We start from the raw sequence: 23615 nt of genomic DNA, 5'->3' as shown, positions 1-23615 counted from the left end.
AATGTTCAGCAGGCAGGTCATTTTCATTCTGTACGTCAGTGGATATGGTACTTTGCATTCACATTTACAGCTATGGCCTCATGCAAGGTTGCAAGTTTATGTAAAGGAACCAAGGGAGAAGTTAGCGGCCTTTACTGAGTAGGAAATACGGCAATGCGAAAGCATAGTATCCTGTACCAGCCAATCAAAATAATTTCATCATTCCAAATCAGAAACATGTCATCCACTCGCCTCTCTTTCATTCGATGGGCTGCATTGAAAATTGCTCAATGTATAAAGCAGACTCCATAGGCGTGCGCACGGGGTGTGCCTGGGCACACCCTAATCCCTATGTGCCGTGACCATTCCCCCTACTGCCTGGGTTCCCCTCCCTACCCCGCAGTGCTGCTGGCTTCCCTCTCCTCTCCTCCCAGCTGCTGTGGGGGGTGCCTCAGGATTGAGACTGGGGGGAAGGGGCTAGTAAATATGTCATTTACCAGCCCCTACCTTTTCTAAATGAACACAGTAAACACACTTACTCACTGTGCCCATTCATAACAGAAGCATATTAAACAGTGTTTACTATGCTTCAGTTTGTGACTGAACAGGAAGTCGCTCAGCACAGAGCATATCCAATTCATTCAGTGCCCCATGCAGCTGAGGCTGCAGAGTAAGGCACGTGTATTTGAGCTTTGGGGTGCACACCCTAATGCAATAGACTGCGCCAGGGGAGGACTGACCATTCAGGCACTCGGGCACTGCCTGAAGGCCCCATGCCACTAGAGGGCCCATCAGGGTTGCCAGCCTCAGTAAAACCAGGGACAGTATGTAAAAATCTGTGTTTTTTGAAAAATCCCAACATTATAGCTGCCCCGCCTCTCCAGTACCCTTTCAGTGTGTGTATGTGTATTCTGTGTGTATGTATACTGTGTGTGTATATTGTGTGTCTGTGTGTGTATACTGTGTATATATACTGTATGTGTGTGTGTATACTGTATGGCCCCATAATCTATTGCCTGGGGGCCCCATATTCTCTTATTGCCTGGGGGCCCCATAATCTCCTATTGCCTGGGGGCCCCATAATCTCCTATTGCCCGGGGGCCCCATAATCTTCTCCTGTTGCCCGGGGCCCCATAATCTCCTACTGCCCGGGGGCCCCATGAGTTGTCAGTCCACCCCTGGGCTGCGCACACCTATGGCAGGCCCCATGCCGCCTCCAGCATTGCATTCAAGGTTTATGTGCTCTTTTTCCATTAAATAAAAAAGATGTTATACTTACCTACTGTATGCAATGGTATTACACAAATTGGTCCCTTACTTCCTCTTCTGGAGTCCCTCATCGGTGCTGTCCGTTGCTTCTTCATGTCCTTCTTTAAACACAGTGTTCCCAGGAGAGAGCAGGGACCAGTTACAGCGCGCCGTGCACTCGTGCATGTGCAGTAGGGAACTGGGCAGTGAAGCCTCAAGGCTTCACTTCCTGATTCCCTCACCGAGCATGGCGGCTGCAACATCCGAGGACCGATCGATTTCTCGACCTCGTCTGCCGACTTTGCGCATGCTCTGGACAGGTAAGTGTTCATTTTTTAAAAGTCAGCAGCTGCTGATTGGCTGAGACAGAGCAGCGGCGCTATTGGCTCCCACAGCTGTCAATCAAAGTCAGTGAGCCAACCAGGGGAGAGAGGGGGCGGGGCCAGGTCAGGGCTCCATGTCTGAATGGATACACGGAGCTGCTGGCTGAGGGGCACTGAAAGGAGGGAGAGGCTAGGAGCAGCAAAGAGGGACCCGAGAAGAGGAGAATTGGGGCTGCTCTGTGCAAAACCAACTGCAGGTAAGTATAACACGTTTGTTATTTAAAGGGGAGGTATTTTGATACAATGTCTATTTCTCCTGTAGGGGGCAGTGTAACCCGGCAGCATAAAAAATAATTTGCTAATCAATTCCAGTTTTTCTGGCCTTCCTCAAGAAGCACCAAAGGACATTTACCTGTGTGGTTGGTGCTGGAGGTACAGAGTTTTTTTTTAGGCTAAAGAGGTCAAATAGTTATCTATACGACCTTCTCATTGGCAATACGATTATGCCTGTTATGTTTTTTTTTATGCTTTACATACCTTCGTACAGCTAATTCACCCGTGGCTTCGGGGTTGCGAGTCCCGTGGGAGTGGGCGTTCCTCACATGCTGGTGATTGACGTTTTGACAAAAAAACAGCTCCCCCCGTCGCGTAAGCCGCGTCACGATTGGTGAAAGGAGCCGAACGACGATGCGCAGGCGCAGTATAGCGCTGACTCGCCGTTCGGCTCCTTTCGCCAGTCGTGACGCAGTTTACGCGACGGGGGGGGGGAGCTGTTTTTTTGTCAAAACGTCAATCACCAGCATGTGACGAACGCCCACTCCTGCCGGACTCGCAACCCCGAAGCCACGGGTGAATTAGCTGTTCGAAGGTATGTACAGCATAAAAAAAAACATAACAGGCATAATCGTATTGTAATGTGGGGGGCCAGTGTAATTAGAGAAAGTGGTTTTTAGGGTGAACCTCCCCTTTAAAAACAAAAACTAAATAAAATAAGCCTTTACAATCACTTAAAGTCAGAGGAGTGCCTAGACTCACACACATATCATAAAGTGCACTGCTTTTTTTAGGAGGCTTTCGAGATATAGGTACATTTTTTAGGGTACTACTACACAGGTAACATTTCTAGATGTTCCTATAATATAGAAAATCTTCACTTTAATGCCCTGTACACACGATCAGATCAGATATCCGATGAAGCTGACTTTCATCAGTCTTGCCTATACACCATCAGTTAAAAATCGATTGTGTCAGAACACGGTGACGTAAAACACAATGACGTGCTGTGAAAAATGAAGTTTAATGCTTCTGAGCATGCGTCGACTTGATTCTGAGCATGCGTGGATTTTTAACCGATGGACGTGCCCACAGACGATCGGTTTTTTAACCATCAGATAATTTTAAAACAGGTTCTACGTTTTTTCACCGATGGGGAAAAAAAACGATGGGGCCCACACACGTTTTCATCAGACGAACCGATAGTGTGTACGCGGCATTAGAGTTAAAGCGGTTGTAAACCCGCATATACAATTTTTTTTTTTTACAGCTGCAAGGCAAAAGCCATAATGAGCTAGTATGCACCGCATATTAGCTCATCATGAAATACTTACCTCGGAACGAGGAGAATAGAACTTACCTGGTTCACGCTGAGCGAGATGTCATCTTGACTCGGCGTGTCTTCTGGGTATCGCCGCTCCAGCGCTGTGATTGGCTGGAGCGGCGATTACGTCACTCCATGCATGCGCATGAGATTTCATTCCGGCAAGGGCCGGCAGCAGCCGGCCCTTCAGCCAAGTATCCCCCCTGCGAATGCGCAGCTGCAATCAGCGGCGCATTGCGAGGGGAATATCTCCTAAACCGTACAGGTTTAGGAGATATTCTTTATACCTACAGGTAACCCTTATTATAGGCTTACCTGTAGGTAAAAGTCAAAAAGTGGGGTTTACAAACACTTTAATTTCCACTTTTTATCCAAACTGTAGAATTACCCTTTAAGAATCCTCTTATATATGCAGATTATAACTTTTGCATATAAATCAAAAGTGCATTCTGTTGCCATTTTAAATAACAATCATCAGCCACATTGACTCCTCTCTGGTAAGTTCTTATTACAGCCCTTGTTCAAACATATAATCCAAAGTAATTAATTCCTGTAAGAGGAATGACAGCCGTTTCAATAGATGCAGATAAAAATATGCAAGTAGTTATCTCTTGAGAAAACTAGCACTGATGTGGAATTTTAAAATAGGCTTCATCAAGACCGGTAACATGGCAACATTATTCTTTCTGTATTTATACAACACTATTTTGAACTAAGGCTGCAGTGCACACAAGTGGTTCGGGTAGCCAATGAGAAGGTCGTATAGATAACTATTTGACCTCTTTAGCCTAAAAAAAAAACTCTGTACCTCCAGCACCAACCACACAGGTAAATGTCCTTTGGTGCTTCTTGAGGAAGGCCAGAAAAACTGGAATTGATTAGCAAATAATTTTTTATGCTGCCGGGTTACACTGCCCCCTACAGGAGAAATGGACATTGTATCAAAAAAGTTGTTGGCCAGCGCAGGATAGTTCTGTCCACATTCACCATGCTTCAGTTTTTTGCTTACGTCTTCAGGAGGGTGGACATGTCTTCTTCAGCTGTGCTGTTCTCTGTTTGTTAGGAATATTTTTCTACTATCAACAGCTGCTGGTAGATTAATTCACTGACCAGACCTCTTATGACACTGTTTGTTTACATCTAAAAAAAATAAAAATATTCCTAGAGATTTACTTAGAACAGCCAAACATGTATATTTTTTTAAGCAGGGGTCCTGGAGAATAAAATGGTGGGGTTTTGCAATTTTTATGTTACCAGTTTAGAGTTACACAGGAGGTCTGGTGCTAGAGTTATTGCTCTCACCCCGTGGTTCGTGGCGATGCCTTACATGTGTGGTGCAATCGCCGTATTTTTTTTTTACACTCTCTTGTGATAACAATAACTAGTGACGGGTTCTCTTTAATGAAACAACATTATTTACTTTGTGCTATAAAACATATCCAATAAAAAAGGTAAAAAAATCTAATTTCTTCATCAATATAGGCCAATATGTATTCTGCTGCATATTTTTGGTAAAAAATCCCAAAGAGCGTACAGTATATTAATTAGTTTGCACAAAAGTTATAGCATCTACAAACTATGGGATACATTTATGGATTTTTTTTTACTAGGAATGACAGCGATCAATGGCTTTTAGCAGAACTGTGAAATTGTGCAGACAAATCGGACATTAAATTAAACTTTTGACACTTTTTTGGGAGTCGGTGACACTAATACAGTAAACAGTGCTAAAAATATGCACTGTCACTGTACTAATGGCACTGTCTGGGAAGGGGTTAACATCAGGGGCGATCAAAGGGTTAACTGTGTGCCTAGCCAGTGTTTTTGTACAATGTGGGAGCATGGGGGGACAGGGGTGCTTCTTTTTTTTTATTATTATTATTATTATTATTATTATTATTATTATTATATACAGTGCCTTGCGAAAGTATTCGGCCCCCTTGAAAATGATTGTGTCCCACTTGTTGTCGATTCTTCAAAAAAAATTACAGTTTTATATCTTTATGTTTGAAGCCTGAAATGTGGCAAAAGGTCGCAAAGTTCAAGGGGGCCGAATACTTTCGCAAGGCACTGTATACTTTTTTTTTTTACGCTGTTCCTTTCATTTTTTACTATTTATTTTTTTATCATTTTTATTGTTATAACAGGGAATGTACATTTCCCCTATGATAGCAATAGATAGTGACAGGTACTCATTTAAAAAAATGGCATCTATTAGACTCTAGATCTCTCCTCTACCCTCAAAGCATCTGACCACACCAAGATCGGTGTGATAAGATGCTTCCCCAATTTCCCAAGGGCGCTATTTATATCCGGTGAAACCGAAGTCATGAAATGCTCATAGCTTCCGGTTTCTTAGGCCATAGAGATGATTGGAGCTGTTCTGGTCTTCGATCAGCTCAATGGTCAGCTGGCAGAACAACCGTCTGCATTCTCAGGTTCCCCCAGTGGGATAAGAGAACCCAGAGTTACATAATTGCATGCAGAAAACTAGAAAAGAAAATACCAATTTCCTCTAACAAAAAAATAAAAAACTGCACAAATATAGCAATCACATAAAAAATCAGGCACCAATACCGGGGATATAGACCTGGATTCACAAAGCACTTGCGCCGACGTATCTCCAGATACGCTGCGTAAGTGCAAATATGCGCCGTCGTATCTGTGCGCCAAGCCCACAAAGTAAGATACGCCTAAAAATAGGCTTCATCCATTTGGCGTAACTTGCCTACGCCGGCGTAGCGTGGGCGCACATTTAGGCTGGTCGCTCCCATTGATCAGCTATTCATATGCAAATGAGGAAAATACGGCGATTCACAAACGTAAGTGCGCCCGACACAAGCTACGACTGGTGCGCGTAAGTTGTACGTCCGGCGTAAAGTTAAGACCCATAAAGCAGGTGTAACTCAGCAGCAGACATGCAAAGGTCTGCACCAGGGAACTCAAGCCGACGTATTTTACGTAGTTTACGTTGGACGTGAATATGACTAGGCGTAGGTTACGTTCACGCCTTGGGCAGTGATCCGGCGTATCTTAGGCAGTTGTTCCGACGTGATTGTGAGCATGCGTGCTGGGATGCGTCCACGGGACGGCGCATGCGCCGTTCGTTATACGTATCTGTCTGCCGCTCGGCCCATCATTTGCATGGGGTCACGCCTCATTTGCATGGCTCACGCCCACTTCCACTTACGCCGACTTATGCCTTGGAAACCCAGCACAGTTTTGGGAGCATTGGCTTTGTGAATTCAATGCTTGCCTCTCTGCGCTGCGTCGGCGTAGCGTACAGGAGATACGCTACGGCGGCATAAATGTGCGCCGCTGTCTGTGAATCCGGGCCATAGACTCAAAGATCTATTATAAACTGTCCAAAGCTGCTAGAGATATCCCTTGGAGAGGGAAAACAAAACAACAGCATCAGAAAAACCTTTATGGAAGCGCTTAGGACTCTGTGTGTCCATATACTGATAATAAAAAAAACTTGCACTGGAGTAATATAATAAGTAATATAATAAGCATCAAAAAGTGTATTCAATCATGTAAATAAATGCAAATACACAAGTCTGTAGTGCTTTCAACAATAAAATAATACTGTGGTAAAAACAGGCAAAAACGCCCGAGTCATGACTGGTGCAAAGTTACTGACTACTTAAAGATGGCGTGATGGGCCCTCGGCTGTAATTTACAACCTGGGGTAAAATGCTTGACACATACTTCGGGGATGAGAAGGCACCCTGTGTCTGAATTAGATCAGGCCTGCCTGTCCGTTTTTCAGGTGGACCCGATCGGACCACCCATTGTTCTCTAAGCTGAGGATGTCAGCGGATATCCGATCTGATCCAGTACACTAAAAACAGACGGTTAGGGATATCCAGTGGATAAGATCAGACGACAGGCAGATGGAAATGGACAGGCAGTCTGTTTCCATCTGTCCACCCCACAGAGGAAAGTACACAGACCTGTCATCCACCTGCTCATCGGGGATCAGTGGAGAGAACCTAACGCTGAGCAGGCAGATCCCACTCTGTCTATAAGGAACCTTCAAGTACAGAATCATAATGTAGAAGCTGAAAGAATGGACAGCCGCACCTCCAAAAAAAAACCCTTAGGTTGTCTTTATTTAAAAAAAATTGGATGAAAAATGCACTACAAATAACAGCAAAGGGTGGAATACAGCCATACCACCCTTTCCTGTTATTTGTAGTGCATTTTTCATCCAAATTTTTTAAATAAAGACAACCTAAGGTTTTTTTTTGGAGGTGCGGCTGTCCATTCTTTCAGCTACTACATTTTGCCTCGTGCATTGCCAGCACTCCTGACCTCCTGAGCAGCTACTGATTGTCCAGCAGACCCACCTGGAGCGGTAAATTCTCTTTCCCTACAGAATCATAATATTTTGTTTAGCAATCTAAATCATCGGCGCACCCTGGCGATGCGGCTTACCAGGCCGGGGTGCGCGTTTCATGAGGCGTTCTGTTCCTGGTTCCGGGACCATGTTGGCCCGGAGCATTTAAAGCCATGGCGGGGCCCCAGTGATCGATGGGTCCCAAATTCTAAGGAGATCCCAAGCGAGATAGCTGGCCAATGAGAGGCTGGCGGTCCAACAGGGCCTAGACAATCCACCGGGGATCGAGGTAACCGAACAATGATGTGGTGGAAGTTAGCCACTTGTTGGTCGAGAACCTAATTGAAACTACCTGAGCGAGATCCAGGCCCGAAGAAGTTTACTGAGGAGAACAGTCTCCATATTCTAAGTTCTGAGGTCAGGTCTGTGGCAGAGACCTGTCCCTCTCAAAGTTCCGAGTGATATCCTGGCTGCCAGGTTGGTGTGAGAGGCCTGTCCAGATACACTATACCCACTCCAGCTGGAGTGGCGACGAAAGTGAAGTGTCGTTGGAAGCAGGACTGCTTCCGTTCTATTAGGCCTGAATCTGTTAATCCTTCTGCTCACCCATCTTTGATCTATCCACCTCAACTGTTAGGCCTCGTACACACGTCCGAGGAACTCGACGGGCAAAACACATCGTTTTGCTCATCGAGTTCCTTGTGAAGCCACCGAGGATCTCGGCGAGCCAAATTTTCCCATTCCTGTCAAGGAAATAGAGAACATGTTCTCTTTTTGGCCCGACGAGATCCTCGACGGTTTCCTCGTCGAAAAGTGTACACACGACCGGTTTCCTCTGCAAAAAAAAAAAAAAACAGCAAGCTTCTTGCTGTTTTTTGCCGAGAAACTCGGTCGTGTGTACGTGGCCTTACTGTTTGCTGTGTTGGGCAGAAATAAAAGCACAAGAAAGACACCTGCTGTTTGGACATTCCATCACTGCTACTCTCATCATTATGTACCCCTAGACGCTCACAGAGGTAACACGCCATCCCTATTTAAACCAGTGGCTCCTTTGGGGGTGAGCGCTACACTTATCACTACAGATGTAGTTTGCCACCAGTGAGGCAATTTCACAGGTTGGACTCTTAAAGACTCTAATGCCGCGTACATACGATCGGTTTGTCTGATGAAAATGGTCTGATGGACCGTTTTCATCAGACGAACCGATCGTGTGTGGGCCCCATCGCTTTTTTATCCATCGGTGAAAAAACTAGGAACTTGTTTTAAAATTATCTGATGGTTAAAAAAACGATAGAAAAAAAACTATCGTCTGTATCAATATCTGAAATGTCAGTCAGTATATTATCATGCAATATATCAAATGCCATGCTTGTGATGGGTGCATGCCTAGCTCCCAACTGTCCCAAAATCCCCAGGCACTGACAACCCACGCTACGCCACTGGTGGGTGATACAGTTATTTACATCTTCCTATTAAGGAACCTGTTGGAAAAGACAGGATCAAACCTGACCCAAGCACCTTCTTGCATCCAACAATCCAAGTTGCCACCCTCTCTCCTTTACCTAATGCAGAAACAATATGCTAACTTTGCAGTCCTGAATGCAATATGTAGGTAGAGGGTGAGGCCACTAATGATGGAGGGGTACAGAGAGTTGGAGATTAGCTGTAATTTCCAAAAAATAGAGGTGAAATTATCCAGAGCTGTTGCTTCACAAGCTCAATCCTGCTTTACTCCCTGGTATGACTTCAACCCCATAACCTCCACATTTAGACCGCAATCATCTGAAACTGATTTGGTTATAGTAAAGAAACATATATCACACTAGGAAAAAGAAAAAGCGGCATACATGATTTATCTCAAATACATTCAGATTTAGAAATATTGGAATTTTTCCAAAATTACACAGAGCTATTTAGTAGAACCATAGGAGCTCAATTATTGAATTCAACCCTAAATATACTTGTTTTGCAGTCTGGAATCTAAATGCAGTTAATATGCTTTGAGGAATTCAGCATTCCATTTTTCATTTAAGGCACAAAGTGAGGATTGCCTTTTTTCTCCATATGCAGTCCAAATTATACATGCATTCACATAGCCTTTGAAAGACAGAGTCAGTACATGTAATTTCTCCATGGCAACTGCTGAATAAAGAGCCTAGTGCTTTCTACGGCTTTACAATCGACACACCAATGCATGTAAATGGGCTGTCTAAACTATCCCAGCAGCACCCTCCTAAAAATTCTTAAATACAAGGGTTGATCCTGTCACTAGACTTTTCCTGGACTTTAAAATAATATCAATGATAGGAGAGTGGGACCAGCAAGAAGAAAACTGCCATTGTTAAAGCTTAAAGTAAAACGGACTGCTCTTAACAGATCGTTAAGGTGGATCTGCTACAAGAACAGTATATTGACATAATAAATCTTAACTATATTTGAAGCACGTGGATGATTTGGTCAGCCAGAGTCTACCCATAACTCAGTTATCAGACTTACAATTATGTTGTGCAATACTCTAGATAAATATGCACATGGCAGCTATCAAAAAAATCCAACTTCAACTGCAGATTTTTAATTCCCTTTGGATAGCATGTGAAAATGGTTACAAAGGGCCAGATCCACAAAAGGGATATGACGGCGTATCTGCTGATACGCCATCGTATCGCAAATGAGCACTTACGGAGATCCACAAAGCTTTTTTCCTTCGTTAAGTCGCCGTAAGTGTTAGTTTGCCGTCGCAAAGATAGGGCTACTTTTACAAAGTGTAAAGTTAGTACACCATGTAAAAGTATACCCGTCTTTCCCGCGTCGCTGTCAATTTTTTTTTTAATTTTTTTTTCCCGCCGCATCTCTTTTTTACACGTCACGATTCACAAAACCTCGGCGCAACGTAACTTCGCGCAAAGCACGTCGGGAAAATAGCCCCATTTGAAATTGGCCCGCCTTGCGCCGGACTGATTTAGGATATACCGCCGCAAATTTCCAGGTAAGTGCTTTGTGGATCGGGCACTAACTTGGGCAATTTGCGGCGGTGTAACTTAAATCACAAAAGTTACGTTGCGCCCGCTGGTTGTGGATCTGGCCCAATGTCTGTCATTTTTTTTTTTTTTACTGCTGTCTGTTTCCATATTGGAGAGATTTACCCACACTTAAGACTCTCTCCAACAGGGCACAATGAAATATATGTGGATGCACAAAGTATGTGGTTCTGAACATTGTTGTTTACAGAGATCAACAGAGATCAACAGCTCAAGCTGGAATTTACACACTGAACTAGAGTAATCATAGAATGACTTATTTACTGGAAGCCAATGTCTGAAATGTCAGTCAGTATAATATCATGCAATATATCAAATGCCATGCTTGTGAAGGGTGCATGCATAGCTCCCAACTGTCCCAGAATTTGAGGGACTGTCCCTGATTTGTAGCAATGTCCCTCTGTCCCTCATTCCTCTTCATTTGTCCCTCATTTTGGTCTGATCTATATAGATGTATATAAAACGTGTTTTCCAGGGCTAAACCTTTCTTCTGGTTTCTAAATTGCTGTATTTGTAAATTCCAAAAGCCAATATAAAGCAATAGTAGTGGTTAAAAAGCACTTGTGGGTTTAATCAATTTATTTAAGGGGCGTGGCAGGGGTGTGTCCTAAGCCTACATGCTTTTGCTGATAGGTGTCCTTCATTACCATCTCAAAAAGTTGGGAGGTATGGTGCATGGCCTGTGATGATGGCAAATATACCAGGTAACAGAAGATAGCCAGCACTCTAGAACATGGGTCTTCAAACTACGGCCCTCCAGTTGTTCGGGAACTACAATTCCCATCATGCTTTGTTATGTCTGTGAATGTCAGAGTTTTACAATGCCTCATGGGATGTGTAGTTCCGCAACAGCTGGATGGCCGTAGTTTGAGGATCCCTCCTCTAGAAGATGTATTTATCAGAATTTACTGAAAATCTGTGTCAGACAAGCAGAGTGTCAACCATCACCATGTCAGATGAGCAGAGAGTCAACAACCATAGTTGACATTCTACTTGTCTGACATGGGTCTTCAGTAAACTCTGATAAATACTTATTTTCTTCAAATCTTCTGGAGTACTTGCCATTTTCTGTTAACTGATATGTCAATCATTTGGTAAAGGGGGGTATTTTCTCCACATAATAGAAAAAAAATATACAAAACTTTAGAAATATAAACTTAAAAAAATTCAATGCTGATCCACATTGGACAAGCACTTTTGCTGACCTACTCCATTATTGAGGATGCCTCTCAAAGCAACAACTGTAATGGCACCACACCATTTTGAAAAAAAAAAGTAATGCCACGTACACATGATCGGTTCATCCGATCAAAACTGACTTTTTCATCAGATATCCGATGAAGCTGACTTTCATCAGTCTTGCCTACACACCATCGGGTAAAAATCCGATCATGTCCAACGTGGTGACGTAAAACACAACGACGTTCAGAGAAAAATTAAGTTCAATGCTTCCGAGCATGCGTCGACTTGATTCTGAGAATGCGTGGATTTTTGACCGATGGATTTCCCCACAGACGATCGTTTTTTTCTTTTGGTTTTTTAACCATCAGAAAATTTTAAAACAGGTTCTATTTTTTTTTACTGATGGGGAAAAAAAAGATGGGGCCCACACGCGATCGGTTCGTCCGCATCGGACGAACCGATTGTGTGTACAGGGCATTACAAATTTTATTTTAAAATATAGTAGTTACAATCTCAGTTGAAGGTTGTACATTTTGCTTAAGCATACAGTTTGTATGTTGTACATGATTTATCATAACATTGATCATAACATGTTTGCCTCTTATAGCAAGCCCATTTTAACAAACATACACGGGCTGCTATTTGCTATTTGGTTGGAGAAGCCCCCTTGAGATAACACATGCCTAAATTGCTGAACCACTTGTGGAGTAAATGCATGATTTTCCTTCACTTTCTTAATGACATTGGTCATCTGTATAAATAGAGGGGGTGATCACCCATTCTATCCAAAAATAACTAACTAACTTAATAAATAAATAAATAAAGGTTTTGCCTATGAATACACTGCGGGGCAGATTCACGTACATTTGCATGGGTGCAGCGTATGTGAGATACGCTACGCCGCTGTAACTTACTTTTAAAAGCTTTGAATCCAGAAAGAATTTGCGCCGTAAGTTACGGCGGCGTAGTGTATCTCTCGCAGCGTAACGGCGCGTAATTCAAATCGGCGAGTAGGGGGCGTGTTTCATTTAAATGAAGCGTGTCCCGTCGCCAAACGAACTGCACATGCGCCGTCCATAAATTTCCCGCTGTGCATTGTGCTAAATGACGTCGCAAGGACGTCATTGTTTTGACGTGGACGTAAATTACGTCCAGCCTGATTCACGGACGACTTACGCAAACTAAATAAAAAAAATTCAAATTTGAAGCGGGAACGACGGCCATACTTAACATTGCGTACGCCACCAAATATCAGCTTTAACTATACACTGAAAAAAGACGAACGGAAACGACGTAAAAGAATGCGACGGCCGCTCGTACGTACGTGGATCGTCGGAAATAGCTAATTTGCATACTCGACGCGGATTACGATGGGAACGGCACCCAGCGGACGCCGAAGAATTGCATCTAAGATCCGAAGGCGTACGAAGACGTACGCCTGTCGGATCTAACCCAGATGCCGTTGTATCTTGTTTTGAGGATTCAAAACAAAGATACGATGCAGGAAATTTGAAAGTACGCCGGCATATCACTAGATACGCCGGCGTACTTCCTTTGTGGATCTGCCCCTTTAATTCTAATGGCACCTTTGCCAAGAGTGAATGCATTTCATTAAAAAATAAAATAAAAATGCTCATCTACTTCCATATACATACAAAGTGAGTTTATTTATAGAGGTCAGGGAAGTCTGCAGTGAATCTTAATACTCCTTTAATTGGCAGAAGCGCATATATTATCCTGTACATAACGCATGCAGTATAAAGATTAACCCACAATAATAATATTGTGAAATCATTTATAAATTAGTGAATCTGCAAATAACTGACCATTAACATGCTACGTTGATTGAACATGTGAAAATAAATCAACTGACTGCTTTATCAGGCAGAAAGCAGCAAAAGCAGTCAAGACTTAAATTTCTCACACCGAGGTAATACGTAAACCCCACAATGCAATGCCTGGTGCCTGAAGGACCTGTAGGAAGCGCTGTATCCTGGCCTAGGCCAACAAGGCCCAGGCCTAGGACAGCACTTTGCAGGGGGGCAGCAAGGAAAGAGTCTCCGCCAGCTTGCTCTACACTGTTAGTGTAGCGTCAGTCTTATGGGGCGCACTGGGCTGAGAGGAAAATTAGTCTAGCGCCTCCATAAAGCGGCTGCCATTCCGCAACTGTGGGGGGCGCTGCTTCTAATTTTGACTGTCCTATTATCCTGGACCACAAACCTTCCTCACTGTGCTATATGTTATCTTCTGCACCATTAGTTCTCGCCATAAAATTATTAGAAATTTGTGCTTAAAGTAGAACTATATAGGCAGCACATTTTTTATTTCCATTTTGGATAGAGTAAGGGAGGGTTATAGCCCCTGACAGTTTATTTTTTACCATTCCTGTCCATTGCAGAGATTTCCCTTCACTTCCAGCCCCATAGCCAAACAGGAAGTAAGAGGAAATCTATGAAAATTAATGGAATCCATTAACCCCCCCCCCACAGGCCCTCAGAACTAGTGTCCCTACTTGACAGGAAGGGGTGGGTCTTATTTAAATTAGGGCAGCACAAAACCAAAATACACTACTGCATGTAGTCTGGTCTGACCATTGTCATGTACAGTTGAGGAGGTCAAGCCTTGCCCAAGCCTGTATTTCCTAACAGGTATACATAAGGACTGTATTTACTAACATACAGACTTTAAGCTTGCGCTTAGGGGAAAAACCTCTTCTGCCCCCCTCAGGACATTTGTGACTAAAATTCAGCAAGATAATTGTTGGGGGAAACAGGTTTAGGGGATATTGAGTGCATCTCTCCTTCCTCTTGTTTAATGCATTGACGATAAGTCATTTCACTTATAAAACAGACCAAATGCTGCCTCTTATAGCACCTTATAATATTTTTTTTCACAAAGATTATAAAATGACACAAGGGTTCTAGCTCTAAATAGGACATCATAATTCAGGTATACCTAGGGCATTATAATGTCAAATAAATACTTAAACAAAAGTCAACATTCACCATGTCACTATTTGCATAATAAGTTTAGGATAACTCCAGACTGTGCCACAGTGATATATATTAAATTAGAACCATGATTTTACATTAAAAAAAGTAAATATATATATAGTATCTCTCATTGAAGAAATTACACTTTGCTATAATGTAAAGTAGTAAGTGTACAGCTTGTATAACAGTGTCCATTTGCTGTCCCCTCAAAATAACTCAACACACAGCCAATAATGTCTAAACCACTGGCAAAAAAAGTGAATACACCCCTAAATGAAAATGTCCAAATTGGGCCCAAAGTGTCAATATTTTGTGTGGCCACTATTATTTTCCAGCACTGCCTTAACCCTCTTGGGCATAGAGTTCCCTAGAGCTTCACAGGTTGCCACTGGAGTCCTCTTCCAATCCTCCATAATGACATCACGCAGCTGGTGAATGTTAGAGACCTTGCGCTTCTCAACCTTCCGTTAAAGGATGCCCCACAGATGCTCAATATGGTTTAGGTCTGGATACATGCTTTAGCAAGGTAGTGGTCGTCTTGGAGTTGTGTTTGGAATACTGCCCTGCGGCCCATTCTCCGAAGGGAGGGGATCATGCTCTGCTTCAGTATGTCACAGTACATGTCGGCATTCATGGTTCCCTCAATGAACTGTAACTCCCCAGTGCCGGTAGCACTCATTGAGCCCCAGACCATAACACTCCCACCACCATGCTTGACTGTAGGAAAGACACACTTGTCTTTGTGCTCCTCACCTGGTTGCCGGCACACACGCTTGACACCATCTGAACCAAATAAGTTTATCTTGGCCTCATCAGACCACAGGACATGGTTCCAGTAATCCATGTCCTTAGTCTGCTTCTCTTTAGCAAACTGTTTGCAGGCTTTCTTGTGCATCATCTTTAGAAGAGGCTTCCTGCTGGGATGACAGCCATGCATACCAATTTGATGCAGTGTGCGGCGTATGGTCTGAGCACAGACAGGCTGACCCCCCCACCCCTTCAACCTCGTTAGCAATGCTGGAAGATCTATTTCCCAAAGACAACCTCTGGATATGATGCTGAGCACATGCACTGAACTGCTTTGGTCGACCACAGCAAGGTCTGTTCTGAGTGGAACATGTCCTTTTAAACTGCTGTATGGCCTTTGCCACCGTGCTGCAGCTCAGTTTCAGGGCCTTGGCAATCTTATAGCCTAGGCCATCTTAAATTAGAGCAACAATAAATTTTTTTAGATCCTCAGAGAATTCTTTGCCATAAGGTGCCATGTTGAACTTCCAGTGACCAGTGTAAGAGAGTGAAAGCGATAACACCAAATTGAACACACCTTCTCCCCATTCGCACTTGAGACCTTGTAACACTAACACTAATGAGTCACATGACACTGGGAAGGAAAATGGCTAATTGGCCCAATTTGGACATTTTCACTTAGGGTGTGTAATTTCTTTAGTGTTGTCACATCAAAAATGTGAGGGGTGTACTCACTTTTGTGAGATACTATATATAGTGCTTTCCCCGGCAGTACCTGGAAATGATGGATTCTCTGTTCTGCCACGACTCTTAAAGCTGCTTTGTTCCCTCTGACACACCTGGTTATAGGTAGAAGGCTGCTCACACCTGTGTTAGTATCCTACACTCTATAACACTACAGAGGCTAAGTCACTGGTGGTAGATTAGATAAATTAACTAAAGAAATTCAGTTAAATAATGCATAAATCAATGGGTTAGTGGGTTAACTCCTGCTACCAATAAATAACTCTCAAATGATATAAAAATAACCAAATAATGCTCTGTGGGTTGCTACATGCACAAAATTGTGTATTCACAATTAATAAATAAATTATAATTAAATGGGTTGTAAAGTCAGAAGTTTTTTTTTATCTTGATGCATTCTGTGATTTGGTTTGGGTGCCCCCATAGCAAGCTGCTTGCTGTGGGGGCACTCAACAAGGAACCCGAAGCACAGACAAGTCACCCAAGAAGATGAGGATCTGGGCTGTTCTGTGCAAATCCACTGCAACAGAGCAGGAAAGTATAATATGTTTTTTTTTTTTAAAGAAAAAAAAAAAAAAAAAGACTTTACAATCACTTTAATGTGTGCTGCGCCACCAATCTCAATATTATAAATGTGTAATAACATACAAAACAGCTAAATACCAATGTAATAACACTATTGTCCTTCCTTACACTATACCTATATCAGTTCTTTAAAAAGTGACAGTTCATCAAAACTGTGCTGTGAGATTCAAATCCATAAATCTTCATTAGCATCTAAAACACCTCTTCCCGATCACCACTGTGCTCTCAGTGCCCGCGCCTTATTGGTGTGATTTACAACACGTGTAAAATCACATCCAGCTTTGTTCTCTCCAGTTACGTATCATGAACCAGGGTCCTCCATGAACCTGTAGTGTGGCCTCCCACTCACTAGGGTGCTCGTATCCTGTCAGGTATTCCAGTAATAGGGTGCTGGTCCCTTTAAGAGCGCCTTACCCTTGCGATGTATGGGTAATGATGTATGATAGAGAGGATAACCCCAATAGTGTAGTATTTTAAATGAATGCTTTATTACAGTTAAAATTGTGCATACATTAATAAAAAAAAAAAGTATAAGCAATCACAGGGGTACCATTCTTGCTGGTTTCATGTCACTTCTGGTCAGGAGTGAACCAAGCCGGATGTGATTTTACATGTATCAGACCAATAAGGTGAGGGCACTTAGAGCACAGTGGTGATCGGGAAGAGGTGTTTTAGATGCAAATAAAGATTTGTGGATTTTGAATTTCACAGCACAGTTTTGATGAACTGTCACTTTTTTTAGGAACTGATATAGTGTAACACTAGATATGTATGTAGTACACTATTATTATTACATTATTATTTAGATATTTTTTATGTTATTTTACATTTAGAATTTTGATATTGGTAGCGAAGCACACATTAATTATAATAATAATATATTTTGTTTTTAAAAAACACTATTTTTTACTTTTTACTATAATAAATGTCCCCCAAAAAATATATCTAAAAAACATTTTTTTTCCTCAGTTTAGGCCAATATGTATTCTTCTACATATTTTTGGTAAAAAAATTGCAATAAGCATATATTGATTGGTTTGCAGAAAAGTTATAGCGTCTTCAAAATAGGGTTGGCATTTTTATTAAAAATTGTTTTACTAGTAATGGCGGCGATCAGCGATTTTTATCATGACTGTGATATTGTAGCAGACACATTGTACACTTTTGACAGTATTTTGGTACCATTGTCATTTATACAGCGATCAGTGCTATAAAAATGCACTGATTACTGTGTAAATTACACTGGCAGTGAAGGGGTTAACCAGTAGGGGGCGAGGAAGGGGTTAAGTGTGTCCTAGGGAGTGATTCTAACTGTGAGGGGCTGGGCTACCAGTGACACGACAGTGATCACTGCTTCCGATGACAGGGAGCAGTAGATCACTGTCCTGTCACTAGACAGAACAGGGAAATACCTTGTTTACATCACCCCGTTCTGCCTCTCCTTGACACGATCGCAGGACACCAGTGGACATCGAGTCCGCGGGTTCCGCTGGCACGGTCACAGAGCTTGTGGCGGGAGCGTGCGTGCCCGCTAGGCAGCAGATTCAAAGCATGTACATGTACATTGCTTTGCCTGCCCATGCCATTCTGCTGACGTAAATGTACGTTAGCCAGTCAGCAAGCGGTTAAAGATACAGGTGCATCTCAAAATTAGAATATCATCAAAAAGTTAGATTATTTCACTAATATATTTTATATAGATGTGATACACACAGAGTGATATATTTCTAGTATTTCTTTCTTTTAATTTTTATGATTATGCTTACAGCTAGTGAAAACCTAAAATGCAGTATCTCAGAAATGTAGAATATTACATAAGACCAATTTAAAAAAAAAGATTTTCAATACAGGAATGTTGGCTTACTGAAAAATATGTCCATGTACAATATTGTATGCACTTGATCAGGGCTCCTTTTGCATGATTACTGCATCACTTCAGCGTGGCATGAAGGCGATCAGCCTGTGGCACTGCTGAGGTGTTATGGAAGCCCAGGTTGCTTTGCTAGCGGCCTTCAGCTCGTATGCATTCTTAGGTCTGGGGTTCTTAGGTCTGGGGTATCTCATCTTCCTCTTGACATTACTTCACAGATTCTCTATATGGTTTTGATCAGGCGAGTTTGCTGGCTAATCAAGCACAGTGAGATCATGATCATTAAATCAGGTATTGGTACTTTTGGCAGTATGGGCAGGTGCCAAGTCCTGATGGGAAATTAAATCAACATGGCTCCCCAAATCATCACAGACTATGAAAAAATGTAGCATTTGATTTGGAAATCAAGGTCCCAGAGTCTGAGGAAGAGGTGAGAGACACAGAATCCACGTTGTATGAGGTCCAGTGTGAAGTTTCCACAGTCGGTGATGATTTGGGGAGCCATATCATCTGCTGGCGTTGGTCAACTGTGTTTTATCAAGTCCAAAGTCAGCACAGCCGTCTACCAGGAAATTCTAGAGCACTTCATGCTTCCCTCTGCTGACCAGCTTTATGGAGATGCTGATTAGATTTTTCAGCAGGACTTGGCACCTGCCCACACTGCCAAAAGTACCAATACCTGGTTTAATGATTATCACTGTGTTTGATTGGCCAGTAAACTTGCCTGACCTAAACCCCATAGAAAATCTGTGGAGTATTGTCAAGAGGAAGATGAGAGACACCTGACCCAAAAATGCAGACTAGCTGAAGGCCGCTATCAAAGCAACTTGGGCTTCCATAACACCTCAGCAGTGCCACAGGCTGATCGCCTCCATTCCACGCCGCATCGTTGCAGTAATTCATGCAAAAGGAGCCCCAACCAAGTATTGAGTGCATACTATACTGTACATGGACATACTTTTCAGTAAGTCAACATTTCTGTATTACATTTTTATTTTATTTTATTGGTCTTATATAATATTCAAATTTTCTGAGATACTGAATTTTGGGTTTTCACTAGCTGTAAGCCATAATAACCAAAATAAAAGAAAGAGATGCTTGAAATACTGCATATCACTCTGTGTATAACGGATATATCAAAAAATATATGTTTCACTTTTTGAATTCAATTACTGAATTTTTTTTTTTTTTTTTGATGATGATGATATTCTAATTTTATGAGATGCACCTGTACTGTACTGTACTGGGTGGATGATCGATCACTGGCCCATAACCTGACAAATAATTAAACTGTAGAAATGTTCAATTAAACTATTACTAATGTAACTTGAGTTACTTAAGTAATTGCATAAACTCAGGAAAATAAAGGTCCTTGTGTGCACACTATGCATAGAGCCCCAATAGCAGGTCGGTATATGCATTCCGTAAAACACAACGACGTGCTGAAAAAAACGATGTTCAATGCTTCCAAGCATGCGTTGACTTGATTCTGAGAATGCGTGGATTTTTAACCGATGGACGTGCCTAACGATCGTTTTTTTCCCATCGGTTAGGAATCCATAGGTTAATTTTGAAGCAAGTTGGCTTTTTTTTAACCTAAGGTTAAATACCCTATGGGACCAACACACGATCGGTTTGGACTGATGAAAACGGTCCATCAGACCGTTGTTCTTTCGTTAACCTATCGTGTGTACGAGGCCTTAAGGCTCGTACACACGATAGGTTAAACCGTTGAAAACGGTCTGAAGGACCGTTTTCATCAGTCCAAACCGATCGTGTGTGGGCCCCATCGGTTAGTTAACCTTAGGTTAAAAAAATGGCAACTTGCTTTAAAATTTAACCTATGGATGGTAACCGATAAGTCAAAACCGATCGTTAGTATGCAAAACCATCGGTTAAAACCCCGTGCATGCCCAGAATCAAGTCGACGCATGCTTGGAAGCATTGAACTTTGTTTTTTTCAGCACGTTGTTGTGTTTTACATCACCGCGTTCTGACACAATCGGTTATTTAACCTATGGTGTGTAGGCACGACGGACCATCAGTCAGCTTCATAGGTTAACCTAGGACAACTGTCCTTCAGACCGTTTTCATTGGATGGACTGATCTTGTGTACGAGGCTTTAGGGTAACCCTGAAGGCATCTTAAAGTACCTGGGGCCAGATTCACAGCAGAGATACGACGGAGTATCTCAGATACTCCATCGTATCTCTCAGAGTATCTATGCGACTGATTCATAGAATCAGTTACGCATAGATAGCCCTTAGATCCGACAGGTGTAATTGTTTTACACTGTCGGATCTTAGGATGCAATACCGCGGCCGCCGCTGGGTGGAGTTTGCGTCGTATTCCAGCGTCGGGTATGCAAATTAGCAGTTACGGCGATCCACGACGGTTTTTCGCGTTCAATACGTCGTCGCTAGTCTAGTTTCCCGTCACAATTTTAGTCGTCGTTTTACCTGCCCTAACTTTACACAGCACACGTATGTGCTGTATAAAGTATGGCCGTCGTTCCCGCGTCGAAATGAAAAAAATTTTTCTTCTTGCGTAAGACGTCCGGGAATACGAAAGTACGTTACACACGTCGCCGTTCGAAAAAATGACGTCACTTCGCGCAAAGCACGGCGGGAATTTCAAAACAGAGCATGCGCAGTAGGTCCGGCGCAGGAGCGTGCCTAATTTAAATGGCACACGCCCCTTTGAATTACGCGGGCTTACGCCGGAGGCCGCCGGCGTAAGTTTTCACGCAAGTGCTTGGTGAATCAGGCACTTGCGATGAAAACTTGCGGCGGTGTAACGTATCTACGATACGTTACGCCGCCGCGATTCTACGTGAATCTGGCACTTGGTTCCTAATTGTCCAGGTTGGTCGGCTTAGGTTGGGGGTTCCCCCCGCATCCAATTCGCTTGACTGGATCCTGTGCGTCTTTGGCTTCGTTTTCAGGTCTGAATTCACGCAAAAATTCGGGCCTGATTTATCCCTGAAACGGAGAACAGGGATGCACCGAACCCCTGCTCTGGGCATCATCCAAATTAGGTGTGAACCAAGCCTTTTGTAGCATTTTTTTAATCTATCTCAATCCACCACCCCTGACCTTTGTCAGCCCCGCATACAAGAGTGGGGGCCGGTGATCCAGCACTGCATTCCTTTTGCCATAACATCATCATGCTCAGCTGCATGATGTAAATATTTGCCCCCTCCAAGTCACCCAGATTACCTACAATTTTTTCTTCAACAATTCCCAGCATGCTTTATGTTTCCTATTTGCATCTGTATTCTTGTTGACTGTTGTAGCAAATTTTTGGCATTATCTCTCAAGTTTCTTCAAGAGAATACAATTTATTTTCAGTACTGATTAATGGCATCTCTTACATTGTTAATGGAGGGTAAGAACCACAGAAGTAACTGTTAGCATGAAGAATAACCACTGCTGTGTTGGCAATAAAACCAGAAGCCCAGGAGAGTAGTAAACATGATTTAATAAAACATAATGCTAGTTATCATTGCAGTCTCTCTTGTCACATCTCGACAATGAAGAGTTTCATGCATATCCTGGGCATTTAACGCCAGCAGAATTTGAAGAAATTGGATAAGAAAAAGTGTTAAAATCAATCAAAATAATAAACATAGAACACACATTTGTCCATCTGTGTGATTATACTGAGATATTGATTGTTGCATGGTGAATACATGGCAGGTGGTATTGTTTGGAAGTTGGCTTTTTTAATAAGACAATGCAAGGCGTTATCTTAATGTAGAAACCAGATTTCAATTTTTGCGAGAGAGAAAGTCTAAGAAATACAGAACCGTACCTGAGGTTGTGTACACGGGTATCGCTTAGTTGCTCATGGCTCAATGAAGTCATGGGGTGACATAGGATGTTGTGGAGTCACAGGGTGTTGTGGGGTCAATACTAGGTGAGGCAGGATGCTTTGGGGTCATTGGATGGCATAGAAATATAAAGCCATTGGAGATGCAGCAGTCATTGGAAACAAAGGAGTGCAGGTATCACTGGTGATGCTGGTGTCACTGGAGTGAAAACAGCAGTACACAAGGGACAGGGTGTCACTGAAGGTATAGGAGCACTGGGGTCACAGGTGTATACAAGGGTCTCCAAGTCTCTGGAGGCACAGAAGTGCAAAAGTCATTGAGGGCACAAGAGTGCAGATGTCGCTGGAGTGCACATGGGTAACACTATCTGGTATCATGGAGGCATGGGATACTCAGCTTAGGTGTAGTAACTCCTTACTAAAAGGCTGAGAAACATGTTGCCTACCTCTCTAACCACTTCAATACAGGGCATTTTCACCCCCTTCCTGCCCAGACCAATTTTTAGTTTTCAGCGCTGTCGCACTTTGAATGACAATTGCGCGGTCATGCAACACTGTACCCAAATGAAATCTTTATGTTTTGTTTCCCCACAAATAGAGCTTTACCTATTACTGCCTTTCGTAAATAACCTCCAATATCTTTTACTTTTTGATTTAATAAATATCAAAAAAAGTAAAAAAAAATGTTTCCCTCAGTTTAGGCTGATATGTATTCTTCTACATATTTTTGGTATAAAAAAAAAAAAGAAGAAAAATCACAATAGGCGTACAGTATTTGATTGGTTTGCGCAAAAGTTATATCATCTACAAAATGTGGGATAGTTTTATGGCATTTTTATTTATTTTAATTTTTTTACTACTAATGGCAGCGAGCTGCGATTTTTATTGTGACTGTGACATTGCGACAAACATTTCTGACACTTTTGACACGTTTTTGGGACCATTCACATTTATACAGCAATTAGTGCTAGAAAACTGCACTGATTACTGTGTAAATGTCACTGGCAGGGAAGGGGTCAACACTATGGGGGCGCTGAAGGGGTTAAACATGTTCCTTGGGAATGATTCTAACTGTAGGGGGAAGGGACTCACAAGGGGAGGAGACAGATCTGTGTTCCTCTGTACTGGGAACACAC

The 23615-nt window shown here is 42.5% G+C and overlaps 1 protein-coding gene across 1 annotated transcript in view; it reads left to right on the top strand.

The window, feature by feature from the left end:
* PLPPR5 (phospholipid phosphatase related 5) overlaps positions 1–23615 on the top strand; it is a 348637-nt gene that overhangs the window by 264758 nt on the left and 60264 nt on the right. The window lies entirely within an intron of this gene.

This window comes from Rana temporaria, chromosome 7 (genome assembly GCF_905171775.1).
Source record: "Rana temporaria chromosome 7, aRanTem1.1, whole genome shotgun sequence".
Taxonomy (NCBI): Eukaryota; Metazoa; Chordata; class Amphibia; order Anura; family Ranidae; genus Rana; species Rana temporaria.
This window is presented reverse-complemented; position numbering and strand designations above follow the sequence as displayed.